The sequence below is a fragment of the Mytilus edulis genome, chromosome 12 (genome assembly GCF_963676685.1).
Source record: "Mytilus edulis chromosome 12, xbMytEdul2.2, whole genome shotgun sequence".
Taxonomy (NCBI): domain Eukaryota; kingdom Metazoa; phylum Mollusca; class Bivalvia; order Mytilida; family Mytilidae; genus Mytilus; species Mytilus edulis.
Genome location: NC_092355.1, coordinates 53,266,113 through 53,279,296, shown reverse-complemented (window position 1 = coordinate 53,279,296; position 13,184 = coordinate 53,266,113). Strand labels below are relative to the sequence as shown.

Genomic DNA, 13,184 nt, shown 5'->3' with positions numbered 1-13,184 from the left:
TCTGTTAACGGTATTGACTTGTAGAGCTTATTGAGATCATTCACAATTTCTTCATTAAACTTAAATTGAATTCGGTTTCCTTCGTGCTTGAAATTGATAGAGACTTCCTCTTTTATCTTCTTGGACATCGCGTCTTGTTCACGTACCAACTTGGATTCAAGGCTATCCATTTTCCCGTTTATGTACATCTTGAATAGAGAGAACGTGTCATGTAAGTCCCTATCAGAAGATGATCTGTTTGCACCATCACTGCTTTTATCAGGTAACGAGTCGTCTTGTAGAAGTAAACTTTCTTCTGTATGTTCGGCCATATTGAAGAAAATGACCAGACTGAACTGTCCGATACAATTCTTCCCGCTTATATTAGCTCGTGGAATACTTATTACTTTAGAGTATACTTTAAACAGGTATATCTAGTCATGTGACAAATGTCACAACAAATACACGTGTTCTTTATAACATTGATAAATACATTTCTTACTATATAATTTTAAAGACAAAAACTGTTAAAATAGCTATGCTAGAGTTTAATTCAACTAATTTAAATTTAATTTCTATTGTAAAAATTAAGTTATTTCCCAAAAATAAACAACGAAACTATATCAGTGCGCGGAACTTATCATTCAAGTTTACCTTTTTTTGCGATTAACCTGATTTATGTTTTCTGTCTGTGGTAAGTTTAAATCTAAATACTGATATAATTTCAAGAATTGCCGAAAGAAATATGCATGCCTTACAAGTATAAATAAGATTATTTTATAATATTTATTTATTATTATGATTTGGATGAATTCGATTCCTAACAGACATTATTTAATGTCGAAAATGCGTACATGTATAAAGAAATAAAATTGTTAAAAACTAAACAATCGAACAGGACCCCCTTTTCTAGGTTTAGTTTTTCGTACACATTATTTCAGGATGAGTTCTAAAGGTGGTGATCATTTATTTGTGAGTAAAAGATGTCATTTCTTTTCATTATAATACTTATAACAAAAAAAATACGATTTTGAAACTGCTTTGCAAGTACTATAAGTGACGTCCAACTTAGTGTAATCACACGTGTTGTATTGAAATAATTCTAACTTAGTGTTTGTTAACAACTGCATTCGGGGCACATCCTTAATATTTGGTAATATTCAGCAACATTTATAGTATACCCCGGGCCCAGTCACACTAGGCCATGATAGCAATACGATCTCTCTTAAAAAAAATGCTTTTGACGATTGTAGTGCGATTGTGTAGATTGGAGTATGGTCGTGGTACGGTCTTGAGGTCTTGATGATCGTATTTAGAGTAGCCAACTGTAAACTGTATCAACACAATCGTGATGCGTTCGTGGCGAAATCAGGTCGTAGTAGGAGCGCATTAAGGTCGTAGTTCACAAAGATCGCTGTGCCATCGTATCGATCGTGAGCGCGATTCTAGTCGCAGGTACTGCGCTACGATCTAACGTCGATGTTACTACGACCTCACTACAACCACTAGACTATACCTTCTTAATGCAACCCAACAACTACGACTATTCTACGGTTATACTTAGCTGTTAAAGACCATATCCTTTACAAAGGTCGATTCTAGCACGATCAAGCACGGTGTCTTCATCACGCTCTTCTTAAGACCTGACTGCGATCATATTACTACGACCATTTCCAGCTCTGAAGTCGTGATCATTGTCATTTTCACATAAAGATATAAAAGCTCTCCAGATTTTGTTTGTATGTATTTTGGACCTGTTGTCTCTTTTTTCCAACGGCCCAACCATGCATGATACATTTCATTGTGTCATCTCACCTATCTTTCATTAAAACATCGTTCAACTTATTTGATCTAGATTCAGCAGCAATATGTTGTGATTCAGGTTTACGGGATCAGGATAACGCCCGAGGACCTCTGTCTCTACTACTACTACTACTACTACTACTACTACTACTACTACATGTACTACTACTACTACTACTACTAGTAGTAGTATGTTTTTGTTCTAAATGAAACAGAAAAAATATAAAATTATTGAAATTAATACATAACGAAAAAAATACTGGATTTTGGAGAAAAAAAAGGGGAGGTCCTGTCCACAAGAACCTATGCGCAGAATAATCGTGGTGAAAAGAGAACGTGGTATAATCGTAGCGGGATCGTTGTAGAAGAGCTATGAGGACGTTGTGGTAGAAAAAAGCATGAACATAACGAAATTTCCGTGACATTTTATGCCACTTATACCACGACCTACACGATTTGAATTTATTTTAGATCACGGTGAGTGTGGTGCGATCGTAGTCTAGTGTGACGGGGGCATTTGCAATATTCGCCCACCACTTATTAAGAATTTTAATATTTAGTAGTTAATATTTATTTTAGATACATCCATAATGAACAGGCAACGGTTTGATTGTGATACTTGTGGCAAATCTTTTTCAACAAAGAGCAGGCTGAAATCACACATTACTATCACACATTTGGGACAGACCACTGGAGTCGCTTGTAATTTTCGTAATCAAATCTTTACGAGAAGGGAGTCCAGAACTCACCATGAAAACACACAACATATGGGGGGAAACCAAACACGACTGTCAGTATTGTTATTTGAAATTTAAAACAAAAGTTCAGCTAAACGCTCATTGTACTTTATAGTACAGCCCGAAGAAGATCACACATCGAGCTCGTAAATCAATTAAAGTGTGATAAGTGTTGTAAAACATTTATTTGGCGTAAGAGTTATTAGGAACACAAATTAGGCTGTGAAAACTTCAAGTTTTCAAAATGCATAGCTGAATATACACATCAGAGAAATTTGCATAGACACGCACAAATTAAACACAATTAATACACTACAAACACGTATGTGTACTGTATGTGGAAAAGAGTACAAATACGAGTCATCTCTGATTAGACACATGTCAACCAAACACAAAGAAAGTACATAGATTTAGTATTCTGCACGTAACATTAAAATACCAAATAAAAAAAGACTGGCAGGCAAAGAAAATAACTTTTTTTTTCTCTAAATGAAATTTACACTTACTAGGTAGGATCTTGAATTTCTGATCGTAGATTTAGTGAGACAAAATGTATTTTTCTACTAATTACTTCAAGGACGCTTTTCATGGTAACCTTTATAATGAAACCATGCTAGTGGTGCATGATGGTGACTATGCCCGTGTTTTGAATAAATAAATACGTTTAAAGAATGACAACATTTTGTCCAATCAGTTATATGCAAGTTTTATTTAGTTTGATCGTTTTATCAGTTTTTAGCCGGGTTGCACAAAATGCAAAACCGGCTTATATAGTCGGTCGAGGACGCCCATACTGTATAATGAACCATAATAACTTATTTCAACCTAGATTCACAATTCGTTCCAGGAAAAAATGCACAATTTGAATTTCACAAACTTTTATTTGACTTCATTTCCCAGTCCTTGCATACTAATTTTACAAAAACACTTTTGAGCAAAAATATTGTATCAGTATTGTTTTCATTTATACCAAACTTAGTTTACAGATTTTAAACCTCTTAGAAGTATAGCATACATTTTGAAGAAGTGAAAATTCGTTATCAAATTGTGTTGTTATATTTAAAAACTCCTTTTATAGTCTATCTGACATTGATGACGGCTTTTTCTACACCCCGGCCATTTAAAAAAAAATGCTAGTATTAGATGTTGTTCTCTTTGTTTGTTTATCATTTGTTATAATATTTTAGATTTTTTTCATCTTCCAATCTATTTTTACATTCCATCTTTTTTGATTTACTTACTTTATTGCTATTATGGAATTTGATGCGACTGTTATATACAAGTGAGAGGTTTAGCTAGCTTTAAAACCAGGTTAAATCCACCATTTTCTACATAAGAAAATGCCTGTGCCAAGTCAGGAATATGACAGTTGTTATCCATTCGTTTAAAGTGTTTGAACTTTTGAATATGCCATTTGATTTGGGACTTTCCTATTTGAATTTTCCTCGGAGTTCAGTATTTTTGTGTTTTACTTTTTACATTTGTTGTCCTATTCTATTTATAGATATTTTTGTTTTTTTTTTATGTTTGGAATATATTTACATACTTCTAAACTGAGACTGTTTCTCGTTGTATTTTATTTGTTGTTTTATTTACTTACATTATATTATTCACGAGTGAATACATGATGTTTTTGTTCTGATTTTCTTTTTTCTTTCCGTTTGTTCTTTTTTTACACGCAAACTGATATATCTACATAGCCCATATTGCTGGTGTTTTGTGGTAATAACACTCTACAAATTTATCGTCAGTAAAAGAATTTTCGGCTTAACAAATCAATCTTTTATTCACAAAAAGAAGACGTGGTATGAGTGCCAAGGAGACAACTCTCAATCCAGATAACAATTTGTAAAATTAAACAATTAAAGGTCGAAGTATGGTCTTCAACAATGATATTTGGCTCACATTGAACATCAAGCTGCAAAGGGTTCCAAAAATTTCTAGTGTAAAATCATTCAAACGGTATAATCGATATAAAAAAACGAGAAAAGAGAAATACTTATGTACCACATAAAAAAAAAACCGACAACTACTTGACATCATATTTCTCACTTAGGACAGTTGCAAACAAATACAGTGGGTTTAAAGGTTTTAAAAGGTACCAATCTTCAGTTATTTTTATGATAATCAAACATGAAGAAAATTTCATATACTGCTTTTAAATATTCAATGTATGGCAGTTGAAAAAAAAGAACTTTGACGTCCTAACACTAAATCCATTGGATGTTGGATGTGTACGGAGTGATAGTTTAATCTTAGATGCATGATTTTTTTATTAGTTGTTAGTGGCTTTGAACTTTGAACTAGCTGTCAGATAACTGCGAGTACTCTCAGATCTGTTCATTGTGGTTTTTTTTGGTCGGGATGTATAAGTACCCGGCCACGTCCACTTGTATTTTTGTCCATCTGATGAGTTAAGCCTTTTTCATCTGATTTTTATAGTTCGTTCTTATGTTGTACTGTTATACCACTGTCCCAGGTTAGGGGGAGGGTTGAGATCCTGCTAACATGTTTAACCCCGCCACATTATTTATGTATGTGCCTGTCCCAAGTCAGGAGCCTGTAATTCAGTGGTTGTCGTTTGTTTATGTGTTACATATTTGCTTTTCGTTCATTTTATTTACATAAATAAGGCCGTTACTTTTCTCGTTTGAATTGTTTTACATTGTCTTATCGGGGCCTTTTATAGCTGACTATGCGGTATGGGCTTTGCTCATTGTTGAAGACCGTACGGTGACCTATAGTTGTTAATGTTTGTGTCATTTTGGTCTTTTGTGGATAGTTGTCTCATTGGGAATCATACCACATCTTCTTTTTTATATATTTGACTTAATTCTCGCTTCCTATGTTGATAATTTTTAAAAGAAAATTTATATTCTTGTAACTAGTTGAACTATCAAAGATAAATGAAAACACCTATTTGAGCATTGAAATTAGGTCGAGGCATTATGTCTTAAAGGATATCACAAATGTACACGTTTTATGGATACTCGAAAATCAAAATAAAACACAAAACCTAAACTCTATTCAATCCTAAGCGTTTTGAAGGAAGGATCTTTATTTCATTTATGCGATACGAATATTGAGTTCTTATGGGTAAATCTCCATTTGCTGGATCATTTAGATTGGTGAACTTGAACGGTCTGACTTTTCTTGTTCGTCTTGTCTTTGCTTTGGTGTCATAAAAATGGTCTCTGAAATGGAAATTGATTATATTTAAGGAATGACTGTAATATTTTTTCTGTTTATGAAGAAATAACATAAAAAATTTGGTGCACACTGAATAAAGCGCGTAGCGGGTTATTTAACAGTGTGCACCACATTTTTTATGTTATTTCGAATAGACAGAAAAAATATTACAGTCATTTCTTATGATTTAATTCTAAATTCCATTTTGAACCGTAGAAAACCACGAAAAAACGTTAATGACGTCACGGTCATATGACTAAAATTATGACTATTGGCTGATAACAAAACAACGTCAGCCAATCAGAAGACGCGTTACATCCAAAATTAAATTATTGTAGAATGATGATAACAATAACATAGAGAATTATAGTTACTAGTATTACATAGTAACGTCATTTTTAATTTGACTTCAAATTCAATAAAAAAAAAATGGTTCAATTATTTCCTCTCTTGAAATCCTTTGATTTAGCATTGCATTTTTTTCTTCATTTTTTGGCGAAATTAATTTATATAATCTTTTATGATAATCTTAAGAGGTACTCCAACAGGTGCGTATTTCGACACAAATTTTCTCATTGGGGTAGATCGGGTGTGATTTTTTACTGAGAATCTCCTCTGGACATGTTTCAAAATACTTTTTGGGTTTAACAATATCTTACCAAGACTTATTTAATATACGACATAGATACATAAAATTTGAAATTTAAGAACTAAACTATAAAAAGATAAAGTTTAGTTAACAATTCCAGAAAAAATCCTAGCTTTTCAAATCAAGTGCAGATAATAATTTTGAATTTAATAAGACATTTGTTCTTACATTTTCAGAAAAGAAAACAAATAGGGCTTGTGATATCCTACTTTTACCTTTATTTGCTGCTTCTGGTTTATTCATGAAAAAAAATTATTTCATTGAATTTAAAAAAAATCAAACCGATCAACGTTTCCTTATTATGGACTGTGAGTCAACTCTTTAACACAAATGGGGGCAATGTTGCATTTGAGTTAAAGAAAAAGATGCGACCAACAACTTACTTTGGAATTATACAACGAATCCAACCATTTGTTCTACAGAAGCAATTTAAAGAGTCGTCATCTTCCATGTTTGGGTCCTCTACACTTATGTCATTCTCAGTTGTAACAGACGAATATGCTGCATCCTTTTTAGTTCTTATAAAAAATGGTCTGTGGAAAAAAGGTCAAATAAGAAGTAATGAATAAATGTTACATTTATGATAAATCTCTACACAACCGTCATGTTATTTCGCCTTTTATGTAGGATGTGAAATGTTAAAACTATATGTGTACAAGTAGAATTGATAATGAATACAATTTGCATAAAAAACTTTTGTTTAGTTTGTAGGTATTGACTTTGAAATATCTTTTAGTAACTATGTGTAGTCTCAGAGGTCTGTAATAGAATGAGTTAAGGTGTTAAAGTTTTTGGATGTGGTATAACTGCAAATCACCTTCTATCCAATAAAATAAAACTCAACAACTCAATTCAGTACAGGTGCTTAGGCAGCCTCCAACATGGACAAAATCCATACGTCAATTAAATGAAGCCTAAAAAACTGAATACGAGATGTGAATCGAATTCATAGAGAAAAATGACGGCCGCTTATATAAAAGGAAACCAAAAATGCTTGACAGAAACCAATTCATTGACTACGATTCTGTAACACGGGGCAGAAATGCAAAGAATACGACGAGGTTAAACAAATATGTAAGCAACCATGCTTTCCATACCCAGGAATAATTTGTACATTTATCAGTTTTAAATGAACAAAAAAATGTATTTAATTGCAGTGATGCTTGTGAAATCAGAAATATGTTTTTTCACTCCTTCTTTAGTAAGCACACCCTGTCCCCAGGGATCAATCTCTTCCATAGTACTGAAAAAAGATTCAGAGCAAAGAGTATAATATTTGGCGCTCGGACACAGTATGTTCCTTTCTTAGACAGTGCATAAAGGAACAACTTTGCTTCATTGCTGCTTCGAAGTCCGTCGTATAGTATATGCGACAACCCCTTTATCCGAGCACCGTATGGAGGGAAATCTCCACATTCAACGTCCTGTTTTAGCCAATTTATTAGATGCATTCGTTTTTTACATCTTTCTATTGCTGGTATACCGGGTTCATCATCAGCTACATATAAACTGTCACGAATAATTCGACAAAAAGTCGCTTCCTTTTTGTCCAGATTTCTTTTCAATTCTTCTCCAATTTCGATGGTAAACAAACTGCTCGTAATATTTTCCATCATTTGATCTAGAATTTTACCTTCTTCAGATACATCTAATACCATTGAGTTCAAAATGGATGGATTTGAATTTGAAAATTTCTCCCATTTATGTTTGGAAATTCCGTCTGTTTTATCGAGACATAAGGCTTTCCTAAAGTTGCTTTCAAGATGAGTTTTGTCATATACCCCAAGTTCGAAGTTACCTGTTGATTCGACAGTGTCTGGAACATAATAAAGATCACATTCATCATCTAATCCAAATATTGGTACTTAGTCATCTACTCTTGCATTTTTCTTCCATTCATGAACACGGTCCTTCCATAGAAAATTGCAGATTGCTATGTTGATAACTTTCTTTGGATACGTTCTTTTTGTAATTACTCTGCTTGATAATATCTGTAAGCTTGGAACCGTCTTTTTTCTCTTTTTTTTGTAGGCAGATCTTCGTTCACATTTCACAGGTGGGTTCATTAGTTGGGAAATTAATTTACCTTTGTTCTTTCCTGATGTTTTCAGTTTTCCAAGTCCTGTATTATTTGTATTGATAATATTTGTTAAAATAATAAGTTCCTTCACAGTAAACTGTTTATTTAAGTGAATCACTGTTTTCAAGAATCTGAATTAAATCAAATATAATAACTTGGCCCCATTTCTTTTCGTTTGATGCACGAAAAGATTCTAGAAATTCGTTCATTGTGTTAGGACATAAAGACAGAATTGAACCAAAGGATCCAGGCTTATTTTGCTGGATACCACTTGTTGAAACTTTTTCAACATCTTGCATTCTCCTCTTTAACACAATCGATGCTGCTATGATTCATTTGGAAGATATTGCTTTCTATTGGTTGCTTTTCTTCTAATTCAGTTTGTCTAGCTTCTGATTCTTACATTTGTTCGATTTCACATATCTCCTCTGTAGTTACCATGTTATTTTGTGGTTTTTGTTCCCGTTGCCATCCTGTCATGGGGGCGCATATTCTGGAAAGGGTTTTGTTTTTACTTTGCAATGAGATAGGTTTCATTGAGAAATTGGGTTCGTTTAGCAAACTGCTCATGTCGAAAACATATTCCTTTCTGGCATCTTTGAGTTTTTGAAGAATCTGATGTTTTGACAGCTTTGATACTTCCGTCCACACATCCTTAGATAGTTGATGTTGTGTTAAAGGGTTGCCCTTTTTGCCCCTAACTATTAGGAGTAGGAATTCACCGTCTGCAGCAGATACAATTACGTCAATGCCCTTTTCTAAGCATTTATCTTTACACTATTCTGTAATGCTTCGAAAAACATCCATGGATAAGCTGTATCCCCGAAAAAAGTATGCTATAGGAATTGCATGCGGCGCTTCTTCCTCCAACAAGCGATCAAGGTCGGCCAACAAGTAAACTACTACTTGTGAAGGAATGATTCTCAAAATCTCATAAGAACTTAAGATTGTGTCTTTTCCTTGAAGAATGTGCCGATGCACTTCATCGTATGTAAGTTTGTCTCTATAATCATCGCTAGGTGTATGATCTATGTGTGCAGTTAAACCGTTGGTAGTTTCATCATAATCTAGCTTTCCTTGAACAGTAGGAAATTTTCCAAGGAACACACAACCAGTTCTGCTTATTTCTTGCATGTACTGTTTTATTTGCTTTGCTGTTGCTGATAAGCGTGTTGGTCGTTTAAGTATATCGCAAAAGTAGATTTCTGTAAGCTCCCGTAATATTGTATTTATAGCTTTTTCATTTGATAAAATTTTGAAACGGGTACATGAAGTTAATGTCCAAGACATGTATAGAGTTCCATCTGTTGCATCTAAGGCCTTCTGTTCAAAAAGTGTGTGTGAAATGTACCTTTCTGGAACAACATTGTGTAAAGCTGGTTGGAAAGTATTGCCAGTCGGAGCCTTTCCCTCAAAGGCAAAACATTTGACATTTTCATTTTCACTTAGTCGAAGACTTCCATCTGGGGAAACCAGTACAATATTCGTGATGTAAGATCCTTCCTCATAACAAAACTAGTTTTGGAAAGACAAATGGCATTATTATACTAAACATTGTTGCAATTTGGTGAATCTAACTGTCAGTACCATGCTTCATGGCTGCAGCTTGCGTTGGCGAAATTGGGGGGGGGGGGAGGGGTGATATACCATTTATACCAGAGTCGAAATTTTCTTTTTTAAACTTCAACCCATCACAGCCCAGAGCTCTATATAATGCACTACCAGTCACTTTCATGTTTGACCTCTCTTTGAACCATTTCTCTGACTTTTGCTTGGCAGTGGCTAAATCAGAAACGTTCACACTACCTGGCAGCTTTTCGGGTGATTTTAGCAATCTCAAATTTTGTTGATTTTCAAGATTTATAATGTTCGATTTAGCATATAAATGGCCGACATCGTTAACGAAAGTTCCAGTTTTGCAAAGGCATTTTTGAAAATTTGTTATTTGTTCAATAACGTTTTCTATCTTCCAGATGTTTGTTTTGCACAATATAAAACGCAAATTTTAATTTTCTCCAATCAACTCCATCGATTTTTTCATCAGTTTGTTCAGTGCATATTCTTTTTTACATTTTAGGTTTCTCAGCTCGTGTAGATGTCTTGACAATATGATGTTTGTAGCCTTTAGCTGATTTAAGACATTAGCTTTCATATCTGCAGGTGTCAAGGACACATCATTTGCTGTTTCTTGTATTTGGTTTATACATATTTTAAGTGAATGTAAAACTCCTATATCTTGGTCTCTTACTTATTGTCTCTGTTGTAACGTCATTCTCTTTTCAAACCCCAACAGATCGACATCAGCGCCTTTTTTTGATTTTTTCCCCATCAAACATAAGAACATACGTCTTTGATTCCTCATTACGGATAGCTTTATAGTCGATCATTTTCTCCATAATACCAGAATTAAATGTTAACGGCAAATCATTTCCAAATGTATTTAAATCACGAAGAATGCTTTCACTCGAACATGCAAAATTTATACGAGATTTAAGTGGGTCGAAATGAGTTGTTGCGTTTGTCAGCTGTTCTGTTTCATTTTTTTTATACCAGACATAAAACGAAAAAATCTGCCACCAAACAATTTGCGACCAATCCAAAAAAACTGTACAGTCATATTTCGAGAATCGTCCTTGGAAAACCATTCGACTACATCGCGAAACAACGAAAAGGCGATATTATTGGTTGGGAAATGACCCTCACTCATCATGCTCATAAGACTTAAAAATTTTAACAAAATATCATCCTTTCCAACTTTTATCATCTGATTCTGACAGTTCTGCTTAGAACTGTTCTAGGATAGTTTAGAACAGTTCAATGACAGATTATTCTGACAGTTCTAATGAGAGGCTAGAAGTCATCTCCACTGTACATTGTAATTTAGAATGTTTTTAACATATATCATATTCTTTTGACTTATTTATATTTAAGACAAAGAGTTCCTAAAACTGTTCTATTGATAGAACTGACCAAATCAACTGTTCTAGTCGTAGAAATTGTTTAGCCGTATAATGTTCTAGTCATAGAACTGACCAAAGATCTATTATAAATGAGGATAACTTTTGATGAAATGTATGAATTTTTAAGATTATCGATTTTTAAATATTAATTCAGTTTTCTTTTTAAATATTTTAAAACCGGTATCGACGTAGTTAAAGTGTGGGAGATGGTTAGTTTGATCTCTGGTCAGGTCAACATAATAAAAAAATATTGTGTGTTTATTCTTAGCATGCGAAATCTGCTTAAAACTGTGGTCACACTTTACCAGAAAGCTCGAACGGATGCCGAAAGGATACACAAAAAATTTCCATTTACAAAATTTTCATCCGTTAGGGGTCCGCTATGTAATGAACAAATAAAACGGACGTGTAATATGCCTAGAAATGGTAGGGGTGGAAATGAAATAAGAAAAAAATTGTCAGAATAAAAAGCCAATAACTTTGCCTGATCATGATTTAGAAGTTGATATAAAAAAGAAGATGTGATATGATTGCCAATGAGACAACTCTCCACAAGAGACCAAAATGACACAAAAATTACGTACGGCCTTCAACAATGAACAAAGCCCATACCGCATACATGTAGTCAGCTATAAAAAGCCAAAAATATTCATGATTCTTAAAAAAACTAACATACCAATAATTGCTTTTTCTGACGCGATTTTTTTCAATTGGTATGTATCCGTTTTATAATCAATTATCTTTCAGTTATCCTTCCGTTCATGTCCGTCACACGTTCGTTTTACGTCCGGTAAAGTCCGTTAGTGAACCTGTCCACCAGACCTCCAACGTATGTATAACGGACAAGTAACGGATACAAAACGGACACAGAACGGACGAGTATTGTAAAAAAAAAAACAGACGCCTACTGGACACTTCATCCGTTGAACGTTCGTTCAAAGTTTTAAACATGCTCAAAATTTTCAACCGGACTAAACGGACGTCAACTGATGAAGCGGACACTGAACGAAATGAAACAGATATTGACGGACGTCTAACGGATAATAACACGCGTAATGAACACGAATAACCTACAGGATATACATCGATATCCTGTGACACGAGTGTAATCTGTTGAATACTTCAAAACTACACATCACAGAGTTTGAAAAAATACAATTAGCAGTTTACATTTTGAAGTCTAATATCATGATTTAAAACAAGACACTTGATTAACCATGTTAACGTCTATATAGTATGCAAAAATATAAGATACCATACTGCAATTATGATAAATAGAAACATTTTATATAACAGCGGTAAGGACTTTGTTCATTGTTGAGGGCCGTACGGTGACCTATAGTTGTTGATTTCTGTGTCATTTGGTCTCTTCTGGAGAGTTGTCGCAATGGCAATCATACCACAGCTTTTTTGTTTTTAATTATACGAATGACAGCAGATAATTACAAGATTTGTATAGTGTATTATTCGCCATAAATACAAATTTTATTGTCATATAATAGCGTTTTTTTAAACTGCCGATAAGAGAGACCTTTGGCTTCCCATACAACCAGGTTTAACCCATCATTCTTCAAATGTTTGACGTAAATATAAACAGATAAATTGCAGTAAACTACAAATTCCTATTTAGATTATTCGTAAAGAAATAGTAGATATGGAGATGACCTGGTCTTTTAAATATCTAATTGTCATCAGTATAAATAGATTGTCCTTTTTGTTTGATAATTTACTTTCTGTTCACCTGCAGTAAGTATTAGACATGGCGATCGCCTGGTCGACTAAATATT

The 13,184-nt window shown here is 33.8% G+C and overlaps 1 protein-coding gene across 1 annotated transcript in view; it reads left to right on the top strand.

The window, feature by feature from the left end:
- Nucleotides 1-13,184, top strand: part of LOC139498786 (uncharacterized) — a 598,641-nt gene that overhangs the window by 78,322 nt on the left and 507,135 nt on the right. The window lies entirely within an intron of this gene.